The sequence below is a fragment of the Heterodontus francisci genome, chromosome 16 (genome assembly GCF_036365525.1).
Source record: "Heterodontus francisci isolate sHetFra1 chromosome 16, sHetFra1.hap1, whole genome shotgun sequence".
In the NCBI taxonomy this organism is placed as follows: Eukaryota; Metazoa; Chordata; class Chondrichthyes; order Heterodontiformes; family Heterodontidae; genus Heterodontus; species Heterodontus francisci.
Window position 1 is genome coordinate 94,212,857 of NC_090386.1, and position 24,164 is coordinate 94,237,020.

Consider the following 24,164-nt stretch of genomic DNA (forward strand, 5'->3'; position numbering starts at 1 on the left):
TAAATGGGGAAAGGGTTAACTCTGCACGATTTAGTATATGGGGGGAAGGGTTAACTCTGCATTATTCAGTATATGTCGAAAAGGGTTAACTCCGCACGATTTAGTATATGGGGAAAGGGTTAACTCTGCATTTTTCGGTATATGGGGGAAAGGGTTAACTCTGCACGATTTAGTATATGGGGAAAGAGTTAACTCTGCATTATTTGGTATATAGGCGGAAGGGATTAACTTTGCATTATTTGGTACATGGGGCGAAGGGGTTAACTCTGCATTATTTGGTGTTTGGGGGAAGGGATTAACTCTGCATTATTTAATATATTGGGGAAGGGATTAACCCTGCATTATTTGGTATCTGGGGGAAGGGGTTAACGCTCATTATTTGGTATCTGGGGGAAGGGGTTAATGCTCATTATTTGGTGTATGGGGGAAGGGGATATCTCTGCATTATTTGGTATATGGGGGGAAGGGGTTAACTCTGCATTATTTGGTTTATGGGGAAGGGGTTAACTCTGCATTATTTGTTATCTGGGGGAAGGGGTTAACACTGTATTATTTGGTATATGGTGGAAGGGGTTAACTCTGCATTATTTGGTATATGGTGGAAGGGGTTAACTCTGCATTATTTGGTATATGGGGAAGGGGTTAACTCTGCATTATTTGGTATTTGGGGGAAGGGGTTAACTCTGCATTATTTGGTATATGGGGGGAAGGGGTTAACTCTGCATTATTTGGTTTATGGGGAAGGGGTTAACTCTGCATTATTTGGTATATGGGGAAGGGGTTAACTCTGCATTATTTGTTATCTGGGGGAAGGGGTTAACACTGTATTATTTGGTATATGGTGGAAGGGGTTAACTCTGCATTATTTGGTATATGGTGGAAGGGGTTAACACTGCATTATTTGGTGTATGGGGGAAAGGGTTAACTCTGAATTATTTGGTGTTTGGGGGGAAGAGGTTAACTCTGCATTATTTGGTATATGGGGGTAAGGGGTTAACTCTGCATTATTAGGTATGTGGGGGGAAGGGTTAACTCTGCATTATTTGGTATATGGGGGAAGGGGTTATCTCTGCATTATTTGGTATATGGTGAAGGGGTTCACTCTGCATTATTTGGTATATGGGGGAAGGGGTTAACACTGCATTATTTGGTATGTGGGGGGAAGGGTTAACTCTGCACTATTCAGTGTATGGGAGAAAAGTTAACTCTGCATTATTTAGTGTATGGGGGAGAGAACAAAGAACAAAGAAAATTACAGCACAGGAACAGGCCCTTCGGCCCTCCAAGCCTGCGCCGATCCAGATCCTCTATCTAAACATGTCGCCTATTTTCTAAGGGTCTGTATCTCTTTGCTTCCTGCCCATTCATGTATCTGTCTAGATGCATCTTAAAAGACACTATCATGTTCGCATCTATCACCTCCGCTGGCAACGTGTTCCAGGCACCCACCACCCTCTGCGTAAAGAACTTTCCACGCATATCCCCCCTAAACCTTTCCCCTCTCACTTTGAACTCGTGACACCTAGGATTTGAATCCCCCACTCTGGGAAAAAGCTTCTTGCTATCCACCCTGTCCATACCTCTCATGATTTTGTACACCTCAATCAGGTCCCCCCTCAACCTCCGCCTTTCTAATGAAAATAATCCTAATCTACTCAACCTCTCTTCATAGCTAGCGCCTTCCATACCAGGCAACATCCTGGTGAACCTCCTCTGCACCCTCTCCAAAGCATCCACATCCTTTTGGTAATGTGGCGACCAGAACTGCACGCAGTATTCCAAATGTGGCCGAACCAAAGTCCTATACAACTGTAACATGACCTGCCAACTCTTGTACTCAATACCCCGTCCGATGAAGGAAAGCATGCCGTATGCCTTCTTGACCACTCTATTTACCTGCGTTGCCACCTTCAGGGAACAATGGACCTGAACACCCAAATCTCTCTGGACATCAATTTTCCCCAGGACTTTTCCATTTACTGTATAGTTCACTCTTGAATTGGATCTTCCAAAATGCATCACCTCGCATTTGCCCTGATTGAACTCCATCTGCCATTTCTCTGCCCAACTCTCCAATCTTATATTCTGCTGTATTCTCTGACAGTCCCCTTCACTATCTGCTACTCCACCAATCTTAGTGTCGTCTACAAACTTGCTAATCAGACCACCTATACTTTCCTCCAAATCATTTATGTATATCACAAACAACAGTGGTCCCAGCACGGATCCCTGTGGAACACCACTGGTCACACGTCTCCATTTTGAGAAACTCCCTTCCACTGCTACTCTCTGTCTCCTGTTGCCCAGCCAGTTCTTTATCCATCTAGCTAGTACACCCTGGATCCCATGCGACTTCACTTTCTCCATCAGCCTACCATGGGGAACCTTATCAAACGCCTTACTGAAGTCCATGTATATGACATCTACAGCCCTTCCCTCATCAATCAACTTTGTCACTTCCTCAAAGAATTCTATTAAGTTGGTAAGACATGACCTTCCCTGCACAAAACCATGTTGCCTATCACTGATAAGCCCATTTTCTTCCAAATGGGAATAAATCCTATCCCTCAGTATCTTCTCCAGCAGCTTCCCTACCACTGATGTCAGGCTCACCGGTCTATAATTACCTGGATTATCCCTGCTACCCTTCTTAAACAAGGGGACAACATTAGCAATTCTCCAGTCCTCCGGGACCTCACCCGTGTTTAAGGATGCTGCAAAGATATCTGTTAAGGCCCCAGCTATTTCCTCTCTCGCTTCCCTCAGTAACCTGGGATAGATCCCATCCGGACCTGGGGACTTGTCCACCTTAATGCCCTTTAGAATACCCAACACTTCCTCCCTCCGACTTGACCTAGAGTAATCAAACATCTGTCCCTAACCTCAACATCCGTCATGTCCCTCTCCTCGGTGAGTATTGATGCAAAGTACTCGTTTAGAATCTCACCCATTCTCTCTGACTCCACGCATAACTTTCCTCCTTTGTCCTTAAGTGGGCCAATCCTTTCTATAGTTACCCTCTTGCTCCTTATATATGAATAAAAGGCTTTGGGATTTTCCTTAACCCTGTTTGCTAAAGATATTTCATGACCCCTTTTAGCCCTCTTAATTCCTCGTTTCAGATTGGTCCTACATTCCCGATATTCTTCAAAGCTTCGTCTTTCTTCAGCCGCCTAGACCTTATGTATGCTTCCTTTTTCCTCTTAGCTAGTCTCACAATTTCACCTGTCATCCATGGTTCCCTAATCTTGCCATTTCTATCCCTCATTTTCACAGGAACATGTCTCTCCTGCACGCTAATCAACCTCTCTTTTAAAAGCCCCCCACATATCAAATGTGGATTTACCTTCAAACAGCTGCTCCCAATCTACATTCCCCAGCTCCTGCCGAATTTTGGTATAGTTGGCCTTCCCCCAATTTAGCACTCTTCCTTTAGGACCACTCTCGTCTTTGTCCATGAGTATTCTAAAACTTACGGAATTGTGATCACTATTCCCAAAGTAGTCCCCTACTGAAACTTCAACCACCTGGCCGGGCTCATCCCCCAACACCAGGTCCAGTATGGCCCCTTCCCGAGTTGGACTATTTACATACTGCTCTAGAAAACCCTCCTGGATGCTCCTTACAAATTCTGCTCCATCTAGCCCTCTAACACTAAGTGAATCCCAGTCAATGTTGGGAAAATTAAAACCTCCTATCACCACCACCCTGTTGCTCCTACATCTTTCCATAATCTGTTTACATATTTGTACATTTATCTCACGCTCGCTGTTGGGAGGCCTGTAGTACAGCCCCAACATTGTTACCGCACCCTTCCTATTTCTGAGTTCTGCCCATATTGCCTCACAGCTCGAGTCCTCCATAGTGCCTTCCTTCAGCACAGCTGTGATATCCTCTTTGACCAGTAATGCAACTCCTCCACCCCTTTTACCTCCCTCTCTATCCCGCCTGAAGCATCGATATCCTGGGATATTTAGTTGCCAATCATGCCCTTCCCTTAACCAAGTCTCAGTCATAGCAATAACATCATACTCCCAGGTACTAATCCAAGCCCTAAGTTCATCTGCCTTACCTACTACACTTCTTGCATTAAAACAAATGCACCTCAGACCACCAGTCCCTTTGCTTTCATCATCTCCTCCCTGCCTACTCTTTCCCTTAGTCACGCTGACTTCATTATCTAGTTCCTTACAGGCTTTAGTTACTACCTCCTTACTGTCCACTGACCTCCTCATTTGGTTCCCAACCCCTTCCCACATTAGTTTAAACCCTCCCCAACAGCGTTAGCAAAAGCACCCCCAAGGACATTGGTTCCAGTCCGGCCCAGGTGTAGACCGTCCAATTTGTAATAGTCCCACCTCCCCCAGAACCGGTCCCAATGTCCCAAAAATCTGAACCCCTCCCTCCTGCACCATCTCTCAAGCCACACAATCATTCTGACTATTCTTTCATTTCTACTCTGACTATCACGTGGCACTGGTAGCAATCCTGAGATTACTACCTCTGAGGTCCTACTTTTTAACTTGGCTCCTAACTCCCTAAATTCTGCTTGGAGGACCTCATCCCATTTTTTACCTATATCATTGGTGCCTATGTGCACAACAACAGCTGGCTGTTCACCCTCCCCCTTCAGAATGTTCTGCAGCCGATCTGAGACATCCCTGACCCGTGCACCTGGGAGGCAACATACCATTCGGGAGTCTCGTTTTCGACCACAGAACCGCCTATCTACTCCCCTTACAATCGAATCCCCTATGACTATCGCCCTTCCACTCTTTTTGCCGCCCTTCTGAACAGCAGAGCCAGCCACGGTGCCATGAACCTGGCTACTGCTGCCTTCCCCTGGTGAGCTATCTCCCCCAACAGTATCCAAAACGGTATACTTGTTGTGGAGGGAGATGACCGCAGGTGACACCTGCGCTGCCTTCCTGCTCTTTCTCTGCCTTTTGGTCACTCTGCATGATTTAGTAAATGGGGGAAGGGGTTAACTCTGCATTATTTGGTATATGGGGGAAGGGGTTAACTCTGCATTCTTTGGTATATGGGGTGAAGGGATTAACTCTGCATTATTTGGTATATGGGGAAAAGGATTAAATCTCCATTATTTGGTATATGGGGGAAGGGGCTAACTCTGCATTTTTTGGTATACGGGGGAAGGGATTAACTCTGCATTATTTGGTATATGGTGGAGGGGGTTAATTCTGCATTATTTGGTACATGGGCAAGGGATTAACTCTGCATTATTTGGTAAAGGGGAAAGGGGTTAACTCTGCATTACTTGGTATAGAGGGGGAAGTGGTTAACTCTATTATTTGGTATATGGGGGGAAGGGTTAACTCTGCATTATTTAGTATATCGGGGCAAAGGGTTAACTCTGCATGATTTAGTAAATGGGGGAAAGGGTTAACTCTGCACGCTTTAGTATATGGGGGAAGGGTTAACTCTGCATTATTCAGTATATGGCAAAAAGGGTTAACTCTGCACGATTTAGTATATGGGGGAAGGGTTAACTCTGCATTATTTGGTATAATGGGGAAGGGGTTAACTCTGCATTATTTAGTGTATGGGGGAAGGGGTTAACTCTGCATTATTCTGTATACGGGGGAAGGGCTTAACTCTCCATTATTTAGTATATGGGGAAGGGATTAACTCTGCATTATTTGATATATTGGGGAAGGCGTAAACTCTGCATTATTTGGTGTTTGGGAGAAGGGATTAACTCTGCATTATTTGGAACATGGGGGAAGGGATTAACCCTGCATTATTTGATATATTGGGGAAGGGGTTAACTCTGCATTATTTGGTATCGGGGGAAGGGATTAACTCTGCATTATTTGGTATCGGGGGAAGGGGTTAACTCTGCATTATTTGGTATAATGGGGGAAAGGGTTAACGCTGAATTATTTGGCATACGGGGGAAGGGGTTAACTCTGCATTATTTGGTATCTGGGGGAAGGGGTTAACGCTGAATTATTTGGCATACGGGGGAAGGGGTTAACTCTGCATTAATTGGTACATGGGGGAAGGGGTTAACTCTGCATTATTTGGTATCGGGGGAAGGGGTTAACTCTGCATTATTTGGTATAATGGGGGAAAGGGTTAACGCTGAATTATTTGGCATACGGGGGAAGGGGTTAACTCTGCATTATTTGGTATCTGGGGGAAGGGGTTAACTCTGCATTATTTGGTATCTGGGGAAGGGGTTAACTCTGCATTATTTGGTATAATGGGGGAAAGGGTTAACGCTGAATTATTTGGCATACGGGGGAAGGGGTTAACTCTGCATTAATTGGTATATGGGGGAAGGAGTTAACTCTGTATTATTTGGAAAAATGGGGGAAAGGTTTAACTCTGCATTATCTGGTAAAATGGGGGAAGGGTTTAACTCTGCATTATCTGGTATATGGGCGGAAGGGGTTAACTCTGCATTATTTGGTATAATGAGGGACAAGGTTAACTATGCATTATTTAGTATAATGGGGAAGGGGTTAACTCTGCATTATTTGGTATATGGGGGAAGTGGTTAACTCTGCATTAATTGGTATATGGGGAAGGGATTAACTGCATTATTTGGTATATGGGGGAAAGGGTTAACTCTGCATTATTTGGTATATGGGGCAAGAGGTTAACTCTGCATTATTTGGTATATGGGGGAAAGGGTTTATATGGGGGGAAGGGGTTAACACTGCATTATTTGGTATATGGAGGAAGGGGTTAACACTGCATTATTTGGTATATGGGGCAAGAGGTTAACTCTGCATTATTTGGTATATGGGGGAAGGGGTTAACTCTGCATTATTTGGTATATGGGGGAAGGGGTTAACACTGCATTATTTGGTATATGAGGGAAAGGGTCAACTCTGCATTATTTGGTATATGGGGAAGGGATTAACTGCATTATTTGGTATATGGGGCAAGAGGTTAACTCTGCATTATTTGGTATAATGGGGGAAAGGGTTAACTATGCATTATTTAGTATAATGGGGGAAGGGGTTAACTCTGCATTATTTGGTATATGGAGGAAGGGGTTAACTCTGCATTATTTGGTATATGGAGGAAGGGGTTAACTCTGCATTATTTGGTATAATGGGGGAAGGGGTTAACTCTGCATTATTTGGTATAATGGGGGAAAGGGTTAACTCTGTATCATTTGGTATAATGGGGAAGGGATTAACTGCATTATTTGGTATATGAGGAAGGGATTAACTGCATTATTTGGTATATGGAGGAAAGGGTTAACTCTGCATTATTTGGTATATGAGGAAGGGATTAACTGCATTATTTGGTATATGGAGGAAAGGGTTAACTCTGCATTATTTGGTATATGGGGCAAGAGGTTAACTCTGCATTATTTGGTATATGGGGGAAGGGGTTAACACTGCATTATTTGGTATAATGGGGGAAAGGGTTAACTATTCATTATTTAGTATAATGGGGGAAGGGGTTAACTCTGCATTATTTGGTATATGGGGGAAGGGGTTAACACTGCATTATTTGGTATATGGGGGAAGGGGTTAACACTGCATTATTTGGTATAATGGGGGAAAGGGTTAACTATGCATTATTTAGTATAATGGGGGAAGGGGTTAACTCTGCATTATTTGGTATATGGGGATGGGGTTATCTCTGCATTATTTGGTATAATGGGGGAAGGGGTTAACTCTGCATTATTTGGTTTATGGGGAAGGGATTAACTGCATTATTTGGTATATGGGGGAAAGGGTTAACTCTGCATTATTTGGTATATGAGGAAGGGATTAACTGCATTATTTGGTATATGGAGGAAAGGGTTAACTCTGCATTATTTGGTATATGGGGCAAGAGGTTAACTCTGCATTATTTGGTATATGGGAGAAGGGGTTAACACTGCATTATTTGGTATAATGGGGGAAAGGGTTAACTATGCATTATTTAGTATAATGGGGGAAGGGGTTAACTCTGCATTATTTGGTATATGGAGGAAGGGGTTAACTCTGCATTATTTGGTATATGGGGAAGGGGTTAACTCTGCATTATTTGGTATAATGGGGGAAAGGGTTCACTCTGCATTATTTAGTATAATGGGGAAGGGGTTAACTCTGCATTAATTGGTATATGGGGGAAGGAGTTAAGTTTGCATTATTTGGTACAATGGGGGAAGGGGTTAACTAAGCATTATTTAGTATATTGGGGGAAGGGGTTAGCTCTGCATTATTTAGTATAATGGGGGAAGGGGGTTAACTCTGCATTATTTGGTATATGGGGGAAGTGGTTAACTCTGCATTAATTGGTATATAGCGGAAGGAGTTAACTCTGTATTATTTGATATAATGGGGGAAAGGGTTAACTCTGCATTATTTGGTATAATGGGGGAAAGGGTTAACTCTATCATTTGGTACAATGGGGAAGGGGTTAAAGCTCATTATTTGGTATATGGGGATGGGGTTATCTCTGCATTATTTGGTATATGGGGGAAGGGGTTAAAGCTCATTATTTGGTATATGGGGAAGGGATTAACTCTGCATTATTTGGTATAATGGGGAAAGGGTTAACTCTGCATGATTTGGTCTATGGGGGAAGGGATTAACTCTGCATTATTGGGTATATGGGGGGAAGGGGTTAACTCTGCATTATTAGGTGTATGGGGAAGGGGTAACGCTCATTATTTGGTATAATAGGGGGAAGGGATTATTATGTATCCGGGGGAAGGGGTTAACTGCATTATTAGGTATATGGGGAAGGGGTTAACTCTGCATTATTTGGTCTATGGGGGGGAAGGGGTTAACTGCTTTATTTAGTATATGTGGGGAAGGGGTTAATGCTGAATTATTTTGAACTCTTTGCAGGGCTGCCAACCTTTTAAAAATGGCACCAGCACCTGCTCCAGCATCAGGTGATGCCATGAATGGCGTCGCCAATGCCCCCCTCGGATCATGATTGAGGGTGCGGCGGCCGTCAATATGTTTAGTGGCCCCCAGCCATGCAATCGCGGCCAACAGTCATGCGGCCTCCCTGCACAGTGGCAACTCTATTCCACACCTGCCACCTGCACCCCAATAAAATCCAGCCCTATCTTTCTCTTCTCACAACGTAAAAAATAATTCCCTGGTGCCTTCTTCTGCCAGCCAGCCTTAGTAACGACCATCTGGTAGCTGGTATTGCTATGGGCATAAATGGGAGCTCATAACTCCTGGAGTGTGCTTTCTCATGATATGTTCTCTCAACATGGGCAAGGAGCCCAGAAATGGAAAATTTGCTTCTTTACTCTCGTAAAGCAAAGACTGAGGGATGACCTGTTAAAATTTTAAAACTGAAAGCTTTGATAAGGTAGACACAGAGAAAATGTTTCCATTTGTGGGGAGTCCAAAACAATGGGCTATAAATAAGAACATAAGAAATAGATGGTCAATAATAAATCCAATAGGAAATCCAGGAGAAACTTCTTTACCCAGAGACCGGTGAGAATGTCAAACTCGCTACCACAAGCAATGGCTGACACCAATAGTATAGATGCATTTATTGGGAAGCTGGATAAACACGAGGGAGAAAGGAATCAAAAAATATGCTGATGGGGTTAGATGAAGAGGGGTGGGAGGAGGCTCGTGTGAAACATAAACACCAGCACAGACCAGTTGGGCCGAATGGCCTGTTTCTCTGCTCCATGATTTCTCCAACATGAAGCCATCTTCTGTTCTGTAATTTCCTCTATGTTGCAGTTACAGAGAGCTGTGAAAAAGCCTGAGTTTAGCTGGTTACAGATGGGGGCTGAGCGGGTGAGAGTTGAAATTCTATTTGGGCAGGATTTGTAAACAGATGATAGTGCACTGTCCCGACTATAACACCTGTCCAATATTACGTTCTGTTGGTTTTAGTTTAAACTAGCAGCAGAGACAATACCACCAGTTTTATATTCCTGCTTAAGTCTGGTTTCATCCCCACTCCCACCCCACCCCCCACTCACCCTCTCCCCCCCCCCACACCCCCCCCCCCCCCACCAACCCCTTCGGCTGTTCTATTTGGTTTCTGTTCATGAAGGAGTCACAAGGACTGTATAAACAGATGTGGGTGGGTGGGGTCAAAATGCGTGGGATTAGAGAGGGCACATTGTCATCAAAGGGAAGGCATGAGGTTAGGTAACATCATTTCTTCAAAAACACCTCGCTGAGGTTTGCACATGTCTGAGAGCTTGATTAATTTGTTAACTGCAGCATCCAACTAAGATTAGGGTACATGGTTGTGGACTGCAGCCAATGACACTGTGCACCCAGCCTGTCAGAGGCCACTCTCCATTTGCTCACTTTCCTGACATGCAGTGACTTAGTCTGGATTCATGTAGCAAGATCGCTGCAAACTAATATAAGACAGATGCCCAAGACACAATCAGGGGGAACTCAATCTTTGCACCACAGGAATGTGCTCATACCCCTCGTCTCCTGGATGTTTTCACTTTCTACAGAGATAAAAAAAGACAAAACTGCAAATGCTGGAAGTCTGAAAGCAATCAGAGAATTCTGTAAATCAACAGATCAGTCCCAAACAATGTCCCAAACAACTTCACAGAATCACTGTTGCTCCTGCACCCAATTTGATCACAGCAAGAACCCACAAATGGTAAATGAGTTAAATGACCAGTTAATCTGTTTTGGCAAAACTGGTTCAGGGATGAATGTTAGCCAAGACACTGATCGTCTTTAAAAAGTGCCATAGCATCTTTCGCATTCATCTGAACTGACTGACGGGGTCTCAGTTTAACGTCTTATCCAATAGACGGCACTTCTGACAGTGCAGCACTCCCTCAGTACTGCACTGGGAGTGTTAGCCTACAAATTGTGATCAGGTTCTGGACTGGAGTTTGAACCCGATTATTCGGAGTGCTACCCACTGAGTAAACGCTGACAGTTAAAACGATCTCTGCGCAAAACTTTAACATGATTTTGTCTTCGGACGTTGAAAGCTTACTGCGTATTGCTAGAACTTTTTAATTATGTCTTCAATGGGTGAGTGTCGGTTTTAGATATGAACATTTAACTCATTAGTGCAACGTTGTTCTGTCTAGTTTAAGAAAAATGTTAACAGAAGCAGAGTTCAAAGCAATGAATCATTTAAAGAGAAACAGGCAACTGGGAAAGAAAAATCAAGTGGGCACCTTAGACACCTTTTTGAATTTTCAGATCGGGATTGAAACGGACGGCCAGCATTACCAATCAAAACAGCCAGGTGGATGATTAAATTTGCAAACTGGAATCCTACATCCGATTAAAAATGGTTCGGACCTGCTGACGTTGGCTTTGGGCTGGCGTTAAAAATTAACTCCCCGCCCCACCCAAAGTTTTTTTTAAAAAATTCATTCATGGGATGTGGGCATCGCTGGCCAGGCCAGCATTTATTGCCCATCCCTAATTGCCCTTGAGAAGGTGGTGGTGAGCTGCCTTCTTGAACCACTGCAGTCCATTTGGGGTAGGTATACCCACAGTGCTGTTAGGAAGGGAGTTACAGGATTTTAACCCAGCGACAGTGAAGGAACGGTGATATAGTTCCAAGTCAGGATGGTGTGTGACTTGGAGGGGAACCTGCAGGTGGTGGTGTTACCATGCATTTGCTGCCCTTGTCCTTCTAGTTGGTAGAGGTTGCGGTTTTGGAAGGTGCTGTCTAAGGAGCCTTGGTGCATTGCTGCAGTGCATCTTGTAAATGGTACAAACTGCTGCCATGGTGCGTCACTGGTGGAGGGAGTGAATGCTTGTGAATGGGGTGCCAATCAAGCGGGCTGTTTTGTCCTGGATGGTGTCGAGCATTCCATCAGACTCCTGACTTGTGCCTTGTAGATGGTGGACAGGCTTTGGCGAGTCAGGAGGTGTGTTACTCACCGCAGGATTCCTAACCTCTGACCTGCTCTTGTAGCCACAGTATTCGTACGGCTACTCCAGTTCAGTTTCCAGTCAATGGTAACCCCCAGGATGTCGATAGTGGTTGTTTCAGTGATGGTAATGCCATTGAATGTCAAGGGGAGATGGTTAGATTCTCTATTGTTGGAGATAGTCATTGCCTGGCACTTGTGTGGCGCGAATGTTACTTGCCACTTATCAGCCCAAGCCTGGATATTGTCCAGGTCTTGCTGCATTCCTACATGGACTGCTTCAGTATCTGAGGAGTCGCAAATGGTGCTGAACATTGTGCAATCATCAGCCAACATCCCCACTTCTGACCTTATGATCGAAGGAAGGTCATTGATAAAGCAGCTGAAGATGGTTGGGCCTCGGACCTTACCCTGAGGAACTCCCGCAGTGATGTCCTGGAGCTGAGATGATTGACCTCCAACAACCACAACCATCTTCCTTTGTGCTAGGTATGACTCCAACCAGTGGAGAGTTTTCCCCCAATTCCCATTGACTTCAGTTTTGCCAGGGCTCCCTGATGCCATACTCGGTCAAATGCTGCCTTGATGCCACGGGCAGTCACTCTCACCTCTTGAATTCAGCTCTTTGGTCCATGTTTGAACCAAGGCTGTAATGGGGTCAGGAGCTGAGTGGCCTTGGCGGAACCTAAACTGAGCGTCACTGAGCAGGTTATTGCTAAGCAAGTGCCGCTTGACGGCACTGTTGATGACACCTTCCATCACTTTACTTTTGATTGAGAGTAGACTGATGGGGCGGTAACTGGCCGGGTTGGGCTTGTCCTGCTTTTTGTGGACAGGGCATAACTGGGCAATTTTCCACTTTGCCGGGTAGATGCCAGTGCTGTAGCTGTACTGGAACAGCTTGGCGAGGGGCGTGGCAAGTTTCGGAGCACAGGTCTTCAGTACTATTGCCGGAGTATTGTCAGGACCCATAGCCTTTGCAGTATCCAGTGCCTTCAGTCGGTTCTTGATATCATGTGGAGTGAATCAAATTGGCTTAAGTCTGGCATCTGTGATGCTGCGGACTTCAGGAGGAGGCCGAGATGGATCATCAATTCGGCACTTCTGGCTGAAGATTGTTGCAAATGCTTCAGCCTTATCTTTCGCACTGATGTGCTCGGCTCCCCCATCACTGAGGATGGAGATATTTGTGCAGCCACCTCCTCCAGTTAGTTGTTTAATTGTCTACCACCATTCACAGCTGGATGTGGCAGGACTGCAGAGCTTAGATCTGATCCGTTGGTTATGGGATTGCTTAGCCCTATCACATGCTGCTTACACAGTTTGGCATGCAAGTAGTCCTGAGTTGTAGCTTCACCAGGTTGACATCTCATTTTGAGGTATGCCTGCTGCTGCTCCTGGCATGCCCTCCTGCACTCTTCATTGAACCAGGGTTGGTCCCCTGGCTTGATGGTAATGGTAGAGTGGGGGATATGCCAGGCAATGAGGTTATGGATTGTGGTTGAGTACAATTCTGCTGCTGCTGATGGCCCACAGCGCCTCATGAATGCCCAGTTTTGCATTGCTAGATCTGTTCGAAATCTATCCCATTTAGCACGGGTGATAGTGCCACACAACACGATGGAGGGTATCCTCAATGTGAAGGCAGGACTTTGTCTCCACAAGGAATGTGTGGTGGTCACTCCTACCAGTACTGTTATGGACAGATGCAGCTGCGGCAGGCAGTTTGGTGAGGACGAGGTCAAGCATGTTTTTCCCTCACCACCTGCCGCAGACCCAGTCTAGCAGCTATGTCCTTTAGGACTCGGCTAGCAGTGGTGCTACCAAGCTATTCTTAGTGATGGACATTGAAATCCCCGGAAGAATGAAGACCGTCTGTGCCCTTGACACCCTCAGTGCTTCCTCCAAGTGGTAATCAACATGGAGGAGTACCGAATTAACAGCTGAGGGAGGGCGGTAGGTGGTAATCAGCAGGAGGTTTCCTTGTCTACGTTTGAGCTGATGCCATGAGACTTCATGGGGTCCGGAGTCGGTGTTGAGGACTCCCAGGGCAACTCCCTCCCTACTGTATACCACTGTGCCACCGCCTCTGCTGGGTCGGTCCTGCCGGTGGGACAGAACATACCCGGGGATAGTGATGGCAGTGTCCGGGACACTGTTTGTAAGGTATGATTATGTGAGTATGACTATGTCAGGCTATTGCTTTACTAGTCTGTGGGACAGCTCTCCCAACTTTGGCACAAGTAAGGAGGACTTTGCAGGGTCAACCGGGCTGAGTTTGCCACTGTCGTTTGCAGTGCCTAGGTCGAAGCCGGGTCCTTCTGGTTTCATTCTTTTTTATTGACCTCGTAGCGGTTAGCTACGACTGAGTGGCTTGCTAGGCCATTTCAGAGGGCATTTAAGAGTCACATTACCGTGGGCCAGACCAGGTAAGGATGGCAGATTTCCTTCCCGAAAGGGCATTTGTGAAGCAGACGGGTTTTTCACAACAATTGACAATGGTTTCATGGCCATCATTAAACTAGCTTTAAATTCCAGATTCATTAATTGAATTCAAATTCCACCTACTGCTGTGTAGGATTCAAACCCCAGTCCTCAGAGCAATACCCTGGGTCTCTGGGTTATTAATCCAGTCACAATACCACTACTCCACTGCCTCCCCTACAATTAGAACCACAAACTTGAACCTCAGTTATTTTCTCTGATTACATTTGTTACAGCTTCACACTCTCTGTGAGTCAGTATTATATTAGAGCATTATGTGGGAGGGTGTACAAGTGATGCTATCATCATACTGCAAGACCGGAGACTTTCTAAAGCTCACAAGTGCCTCATAAATTTACAGAGTGCTAATTGTGTACTGCTTTGCAAATCAAGGTCATATTAACACACAAGATTCCATGGGAGCCTGTTTCACATCAGGCACACAGCATCATCAATAATTAAACTGCTTTAACTTTCTGAAATCAAAACAGAAAATGTTGGGAATACTCAGCAGGTCTGGCAGTATCTGTGGAGAGAGAGACAGAGATGATGGGCAGGAATTTTAGGCCCCCCTCCCAGGGTTGGGAACGTATGTGGGCAGGCGCTAAAAATAGCATTTCCAGCTGGCGTTCTAGTTCCCTGGATCCATACCGCCCCTGGGCCATTATCCTGGAGGCGAGCTGGGGAGGGCGGGTTGGGGGTAAGTGACGGGTAACCAATGGAACTAATTAAAGGCCTTTGAGGCCTATCATCGGAGGTCGACTGGGATTTTTCAGTCGGCCTTCAGGTCCCCACAGGCGGCAATGGACCGTTTAACTGCTTAAAGATGGCCTCCCAGCTACAGTCTGGGGATGTGGGCGTGGGGCAATGCTCCAGGTAGACTTAGAGGCCCCCCCTAGCCTGCCTCTGCAGCTGCATGCTGCCCTGTAGAGGGGTTCCCCTCCCCCCGCCACCGCCCCCACCCACCCCCAACTCTGCTCCCCAGTGGTGGCTCAGCTGCTGAATCTATTTTTTATTTTATATTTGAAAAGGTTGGAGAGAGGGTGCCTCCATTTTGGGGCGTCCTCTCCCTCACTTACCTGCCACAGCATCTGCTGCTGCTTCCAAGCTGAGGGGCCTCCTATTGGCCCTCCAGCTTCAAAAGCCCGTATGCCATCCTTAATTGGACGACGTGCCCACCCTCTGGCCATTAATTGGCCAATTCAGGGAAAATCACAGATTTCCCACACAATGCAGACTTCTGAACCCCATTTGAGTCTGTCGGTGGGGTTCAGAAGCCCACAAGAACATCCTGGGTCATGGAAAATTCTGGGTCAGTGACTTTTCAACAGAACTGCCTTTAACTTTCCCCTCGTTCTTGTTTTTTATTTGTTCATGGGATGTGGGTATTGCTGGCCAGGCCAGCATTTATTGCCCATCCCTAATTGCCCTTGAGAAGGTGGTGGTGAGCTGCCTACTTGAACCGCTGCAGTCCATGTGATGCAGGTTTTCAGGTCCAGATTTAAACGGACGGCCAGCATTCCCAATCAAAACAGCCAGGTGGATGATTAAATATGCAAACTGGAATCCTACATCCGATTAAAAATGGTTTGGACTTGCTGACGTTGGCTTATGCTGAAGTTAAAAATTAACTCCCCCCCCCGCCCCACCCAAAGTTGTGAATTACAAATTTTCACCTCAGTTATTTTCTCTGATTACATTTGTTAACAGCTTCACACTCTGTGAGTGTTAGGAAGGGAGTTCCAGGATTTTGACCCAGCGACAGTGAAGGAAAGGTGATATAGTTCCCTGTCAAGACCCCTCAGGATCTTATATGTTTCAATCAAGTCGCCTCTTACTCTTCTAAATTCCAGTGGATACAAGCCTAGTTTGTCCAATCCTTCCTCATAAGTCAACCGCCCACTACAGGTATTAGTCTAGTAAACCTTCTCTGAACTGCCTCCAATGCATTTACATCCTTCCTTAAATAAGGAGACCAGTACAGTACACAGTACTCCAGATGTGTTCTCACCAATGCCCTGTATAACTGAAGCATAACCTCCCTACTTTTGTATTCAATTCCCCTCACAATAAATGGTAACGTTCTATTAGCTTTCCTAATTACTTGCTGAACCTGAATACTAACCTTTTATGATTCATGCACTAGGAAACCCAGATCCCTCTGCATCTCACAGCTCTGCAATCTCTCACCATTTAGATAATATGCTTCTTTTTTATTCTTCCTGCCAAAATGGACAATTTCACATTTTCCCACACTATACTCCATTTGCCAGATCTTTGCCCACTCACTTAACCTATCTATATCCCTTTGTTGCCTCCTTATGTTCGATTCACAACTTACTTTCCCATCTATCTTTGTGTCATTTAGCAACCATACCTTTGATCCCTTCATCCAAGTCATTTAAATAAATTGTAAAAAGTTGAGGCCCCAGCACTGATCCCTGCTGCACACCACTCATTACATCTTGCCAACCAGAAAATGACCCGTGTATGCCTACTCTCTGTTTCCTGTTAGCTAGCCAATTTTCTATCCATGCCAATATGTTACCCCCTACACCAAGAGCTTTTATTTTCTGCAATAACCTTTGATGAGGCACCTTATCAAATGCCTTCTGGAAATCTAAGTACAGTACATCCACCGGTTCCCCCTTTATCCACAGCACATGTAACTTCTTCAAAGAACTTCAATAAATTGATTAAACATGATTTCCCTTTTGCAAAACCACGCTGACTCTGCCTGATTACCTTGAAAATTTCTAAATACCCTGCTATAATGTTTTTAATAACATTCTACCTATGACAGGTGTAAAGCTAACTGGCCTGTAGTTTCCTGCTTTCTGTCTCTCTCCCTTTTTGAATAAAGGAGTCACATTCGCTATTTTTCAATCTAATGGAACCTTCCCCGAATCTAGGGAATTTTGGAAAATCAAAATCAACGCATCAACTATCTCACTAATCGCTTTTTTTAAGACCCTAGGATGAAGTCCATCAGGATGTGGGGACTTGTCAGCCTGCAGTTCCAACAATTTGCTCAGTATCACTTCCCTGGTGATTGTAATTTTCTTGAGTTCCTCCCTCCCTTCAATTTCCTGACTTACAGCTATTTCTGGGATGTTACTTGTATTCTCTATAGTGAAGACCAATGCAAAATACCTCTTCAATTCATCTGTCATCTCCTTATTTTCCATTATTAATTCCCCAGACTCACTTTCAATAGGACCAACGCACACTTTTTAACTTTTCTTTTTTTAAATATCTATAGAAACTTTTACTATCTGTTTTTATATTTCTAGCCAGCTTTCTCTCGTACTCTAATTTGTCCCTTCCTTATTAATCTTTTAGTCATTCTTTGCTGCTTTTTATATTCTGTCCAAACTTCTGACCTTCCATCCATCTTTGCACAATTATATGCTTTTTCTTTAATTTTGGTACTATCTTTAACTTTTTTAGTTACTCACAGATAGTGGGTCCTCCCCTTGGAATTTTTCTTTCTCGTTGGAATGTATCTATTCTGTGTATCCTGAAATATCCCCTTAAATGTCTGCCACTGCATCTCGATTGACCTATCCCTTAACCTACATTGCCAGTCCACTTTTGCTAGCTCTGCTTTCATGCCCTCATAATTGCCCTTATTTAAATTTAAAATACTAGTCTTAGACCCACTTTTCTCTCCCTCAAATTGAATGTAAAACTCAATCATATTATGTTCACTGCTGCCTACACACAGCAAGTTCCCACACACAGCAATGTGTTAATGACCAGATAATCTGTTTTCAGTGATGCTGATTGAGGAATAAATATTGGCTAGCATACAAGGGAGAACTTCCCTTCTCTTCTTCAAAACAGCGCCATGGGATTTTTTTTTCCCACCTGAGAGGGTAGACAGGCCCTCAGTTTAACGTCTCATCTAAAAGACGACATCTCCAAAAGTGCAGCACTCCCTCAGTACTGCACTGGGAGTGTCAGCCTAAAATGTGCTTATGCCTCTGCATTGGGATGAACCCCCAACTTTCTGACTCAGAGACAAGAGCGCGGCCCACTGAACCACAGCTGACACTTCAATTGAATACATGAGGCCTTCACCCATAACATTAACAAGTGCTTTCCTTTTTCAGACTGCTGCAAGTTTCCAGCAGTTTCTGTTTGTCTGATAGTGATTCTAATTAGCACTTGCAGTGAAAAGAACTGATATGAAGTGTTGAAATAATGTATTTCTGAACTTACCTTGGAGAACACAGTGGGGTTTTTCTTCAATCTGTAAAACACTGACTGTAGCGACAATCCCAAGGCATCAGTGAGTCATTCATTCTGTCATGTTGACCAGTCAAGGGAGTGTCTGCAGCTGAAACGGACATCCTTCCGGGCTGAGCCATAGAAAAAAGGCAAGTTTAAAGTGGGAGAACCTTCTTGTTGGTGCGGGCAGCCAGCATATTACACAAAAAAAATCAAAACATCCTCAAATGTAACTCTATCACTTCGGAATATCCTTAATCACCAAACAATCCATTGAAAGAAAACCACTGGGCCAGATCTTTCTGGAGAAACAACAGTGTGCTCGCGACAGACGTCATCATTAATGCGCGATTCATATAGTGAGTTCAGAGATGTCATAAGTTACGAATCTCCAGAACTTGCTGATCAATCTACATCGCTCCACAGTTTCCTTCGCACAAACCACAGCTCGCCCTCCACCTCCCCGTTATTTTTTAGGACTTGCTGGATTTGTACATAAATTGCTTGTTAAACTTGTCGCTTACTTTCCTTTCTGTCTCTTTTCTTTCTCTCTTATTCCAATCTTTCTTTCCCTCTCTTTATTTCTCTTTCTGTACCTGATTTGACTGTAATTCACTCTATTTCCTTCTCCGTCTTTCCTGTTTCTTTCTCAATGCATAAATCTCATTGGTTAAGGAGGTAGACCCTTGGTCCCAACCATGCACTGTGGACCCAGATGTTCTGTTGCCGTTTCCATGTGTTATTAGCTCACACTTCCAGCAAGCAATGGCACTAATCATATTCAAGCTGAAGGACAAGGTGAACATCCATGGTGTAGCCGTGAAGTGCCTCGCTCCAGCAAGTTCCTTTCCCAATTAAATCATTTTAATCAATTACATTTCCAGCTGCTCGAAATGACTGCTCATTACTACTTCATTTTTGGATTTCAAACATAAAGAATGTGCCTTTAAGAAGGAGCTGGATCAGTTCCTGACTGGGGCAGCGATCACATTTTAGTCCATGTGATCCCTTGGAGTAGTTTCAATTATCTGAGCGGTCAGAGAGGCGTTTTCTGGAATATATTTTCCCTTAATGGCCCTGGGTTTTTCCTTGTTGCTTTTGCCTATCCCAGGAGATGACATGGTGGCTGACAGTCAGTACCTGCCAGATCAACTGCAACACTTTCCAGAGACTCACAATTCTCTAGGAAAAGAACCGCCTAACACCCAGTCTATTCCAACTCATATATATAACTAGAAGTTATGTTATATAGTGCTGTGGTTAGACCCCAACTGGAGTACTGGATTCAGTTCTGCGCACCGCACCTCAACAACAACCTGTATTTATTATGTTTTTAGCATAGTAAAACATCATAAGGTGCTTTACAGGAATGATTATCAAACAAAATTTGACACTGAGTTACATAAGAAGATATTAGGGAAGATGACCAAATACTTGATCAAAGAGGTAAATTCTGAGGAGCATCGTAAAGGAAGAGAGAGGCAGAGGCTTAGCAAAATATAATGGCCTATGACAGGCTGAGTCATAGATTCACCAGAATGATATGGGGGATACAAGGCGATGTTGCACGGATGAGGTTTGTAATATAGGAGATTAAAGGGTGATCTAATTGAGGTGTTTTAAGATGATAAAATGATAAATAGGGTAGATAGAGAGAAACTATTTCCTGTGGTGGGAGGAGTCCAGAACAAGGGGGCGTAACCTTAAAATCAGAGATAGGAAGTTAAAGGGTTATTTCGGAAAGCATTTCTTCCTACAAAGGGTAGTGGAAATCTGGAACTCTCCCCAAAAATAGCTCTTGAGGCTGGGAGGCAACTGAAAATTTCAAAACTGAGATTGATTTTTTTTGTTGGGCAGGGGTATCAAAGATTATAGAACTAAGGCAGGTAGACAGAGTTACAATACAGATCAGCCATGATCTAACTCAATGGCGGAACATGCTCGAAGGGCTGAATGGCCTCCTCCCATCCCTATCTTCCTTCCTTGTGCATTGAGAAGAACCTTTCTTTTTATTACTCTTAGAAACATAGAACATAGAAACATAGAAAAATAGTAGCAGGAGTAGGCCATTTGACCCTTCGGGCTAAAGGCCCGCTCGGATCTGCAAATGAAACCCGACCCGAGCCCGACAGAACCACATCCGACCCCAGGCCCACCCGAGCTCGACCCGGCCCGAGTCCTTTCATTTTTTCCCATGCCCGACCTAACCTGACCCGACCACCGGAATGTTCAGTTAACCTAGCTTCCGTTTTTCACCTCTTAAGCTTGTGCAGATAAGCAACAAAAACTGTAACTGGACTCGAAAGGTTGTTTTAAAAGTACATTAAGATTGGAGCCACGTACCGAGGTGGTCCGACCCGGCCCGGCCCGACCCAACCCGGGCCCAAATGCCAGACCCGGAAGAGCGACCCGACTCGAACCCGACACATGTTGTCGGGTACCGTCGGGTTCAAGTCGGGTAGCCATGCTCTACTTCGGGCCTGCTCCGCCATTCAAAAAAGATCATAGCTGATCATCTAATTCAGTACCCTATTCCCGCTTTCTCCCCATATCCCTTGATCCCTTTGGCATTAAGAAGTATATCTATCTCCTTCTTGAATATATTTAATGACTTGGCCTCCACTGCCTTCTGTGGTAGAGAATTCCACAGGGACACCACCCTCTGAATGAATAAAATTCTCCTCATCTTGGTTCTAAATGGCATACCCCGTATCCTGAGACTGTGACCCCTGGTTCTGGACTCCCCAGCCATTGGGAACATCCTCCCTGCATCTAGCCTGTCTGGTCCTGTTAGAATTTTATAAGTTTCTATGAGATCCTCTCTCATTCTTCTAAACTCTAGTGAATACAGGCCCAGTTGACCCAATCTCTTCTCATACGTCAATCCTGCCATCCCAGGAATCAGCCTAGTAAATCTTCTTTGCACTCCCTCCATGGCAAGAACATCCTTCCTCAGATAAGGAGACCAAAACTGCACACAATATTCCAGATGTGGTCTCACTAAGGCCCCGTATAACTGCAGTAAGACATCCTTGCTCCTGTACTCAAGTCCTCTTGCAATGAAGACCAACATACCATTCGCCTTCCTAACTGTTTGCTGCACCTGAATGCTTGCTTTCGGTGACTGGTGTACAAGGACACCCAGGTCTCGTTGCACTTCCCCCTTTCCCAATCTATCACCATTCAGATAGTAACCTCCCTTTCTGTTTTTACAACCAAAGTGGATAACCTCATATCTTTCCACGTTATACTGCATCTGCCATGCATTTGCCCACACACCCAACTTGTCCAAATCACATTGGAGCCTCTTTGCATCCTCCTCACAGCTCACTTTCTTCCCCAGCTTTGTGTCGTCTGCAAACTTGGAAATATTACATATAGTTCCATCACCCAAGTCATTAATACATATTGTGAATAGCTGGGGCCCAAGCACTGATCCCTGCGGTACCCCACTAGTCATTGCCTGCCACCCGGAAAAAGACCCGTTTATTCCTACTCCCTGTTTCCTGTCTGTCAACCAATACTCAATCCATGCCAGTATATTACCCCCAATCCCATGTGCTTTAATTTTGCACACTAACCTCTTATGTAGGACCTTATCAAAAGCCTTCTGAAAATCCAAATACACCACATCCACTGGTTCTCCCTTATCTATTCTACTAGTTACATCCTCAAAAATCTCCAGTAGATTTGTTAAGCATGATTTCCCTTTTGTAAACTCATGCTGACTTTGCCCAATCCCGTGTATGCTTTCCAGGTGTTCTGCTATCACATCCTTTATAATAGACTCTAGCATTTTCCCCACTACTGATGTAGTAAGGCTAACTCGCCTGTAATTCCCTGTTTTATTTCTCTCCCTCCTTTTTTAATTAGTGGGGTTACATTTGCCACCCTCCAATCTGTAGGAACTGCTCCAGAGTCTATAGAATTTTGCAAGATGACCAACAATACATCCACTAGTTCCAAGGCCAGTTCCTTTAGTCCTCTGGGATGTAGATTATCAGGCCCTGGGGATTTGTCCGCCTTTAACCCATTAATTTCCCTAGCACTATTTTTTTACGAATACTTATTTCCTTCAGTTCCTCATTCTCATTAGACCCTTGGTTTCCTAACATTTCAGGGAGGTTATTTGTGTCCTCGTTTGTGAAAACAGAACCAAAGTATGTGTTTAATTGTTCTGCCATTTCTTTGTTCCCCATTTTAATTTCCCCCGTTTCTGCCTGTAAGGGACCTACTTCTCTATATATCTGGGGAAGTACCCGATTTAACTCGTCTCTTCCATTTATGAGGAAGAGCCCAGAGTTCACTGACCTCCCCATCTGACTTGAGGACCGATATCAGGAGCTCATGAAGTGGAAATGTGTGAACCTTCATTGTACTGTTCTTTAATGCAACAGATTAATGGGCCATTATACCAAACATGTCAGCTTTATAATATTCAACAAGGAATCCATAATGTAAGAGGATCTTTGCCTGAAAGCAACCAACTAAAGAGCTGTTTATTCTCCATGATTGTTCATGGAATAATAAAGTTGATTAGCAGGGCCCAAGACACAGTCAGGTGTTACTTGTTACTCGTCAATGAAAAAGCTTGTATAATTGAAAAAATGCACAGAAAATGTCTTCTGTAAAAAATGTCAATACATGACAGGTTAGTGTTTCCCGATGCTAATAATAAAATTTGAGCTATAAATAGAGAACCTCTGACCTCTGTACACTAGCTCTCGCAGCGTATTCAAGTTTCTTCATTCTATTTCCTTTAACGAATTTATATTCGGAGCCATCACATTCAATGGCTTCTCTTCATGTTCCCACACTGTTGCCTCAGGTGTTCCCCCAAGGATCTATCCTTGGCCCTGTCCTATTTCTCATCTTTTGATGTCCAAAGAGACCTGGGTGTCCTTGTTCACGAGTCACTAAAAGCTAGTACGCAGGTGCAGCAAGCAATTAGGAAGGCAAATTGTATGTTGGCCTACATTGCAAGAGGATTTGAGCACAGGAGTAAAGATGTCTTGCAGCAATTGTATAGAGCCTTGGTGAGACTGCACCTGGAGTATTGTGTACAGTTTTGGTCTCCTTATCGAAAGAAGGATATATTTGCCATAGAGGGAGTGCAATGGAGGTTAACCAGACTAATCCCTGGGATGGCAGGATTGTTTTATGAGGAGAGATTTCAGAACCTGGACCTGTATTCTCTAGAGTTTCGAAGAATGAGAGGTGATCTCATTGAAACTTACACAATTCTTACAGGGTGTGACAGGGTAGATGTGGATAGAATGTTTCCCCTGATTGGTGAGTCAGAATGTGGGGACACAGTCGCAGAATAAAGGGCAGGCCAATTAAGACTGAGATGAGGAGGAATTTCTTTATTTAGAAGGTGGTGAATCTTTGGAATTCTCTACCCCAGAAAGCTGTAGAAGATCAATCATTGAGCATGTTCAAGACAGAAATCGAAAGACTTCTAGATAATAATGACGTCAAGGGATATGGGATAGTGGGGAAAAATGTCGTAGAAGTAGATAATCAGCCATGATCTGTTTGAATGGCAGAGCAGGCTCGATGAGCTAAATGGTCTACTCCTGCTCCTATTTCCTATGATCCTATGTACATACTC

At 44.3% G+C, this 24,164-nt stretch overlaps 1 protein-coding gene across 7 annotated transcripts in view; it reads right to left on the reverse strand.

The window, feature by feature from the left end:
- LOC137378521 (syntaphilin-like) overlaps positions 1-24,164 on the reverse strand; it is a 117,635-nt gene that overhangs the window by 79,982 nt on the left and 13,489 nt on the right. For 6 of the 7 annotated variants that reach the window (XM_068048862.1, XM_068048863.1, XM_068048867.1 and 3 more), the window contains one exon: positions 18,542-18,681. The exons of the other annotated variant lie outside the window; for it this stretch is intronic. The gene's annotated coding sequence lies outside the window, so the exon portion shown is untranslated. The remainder of the gene's footprint in view (positions 1-18,541; positions 18,682-24,164) is intronic. 7 annotated transcript variants of the gene reach the window in all.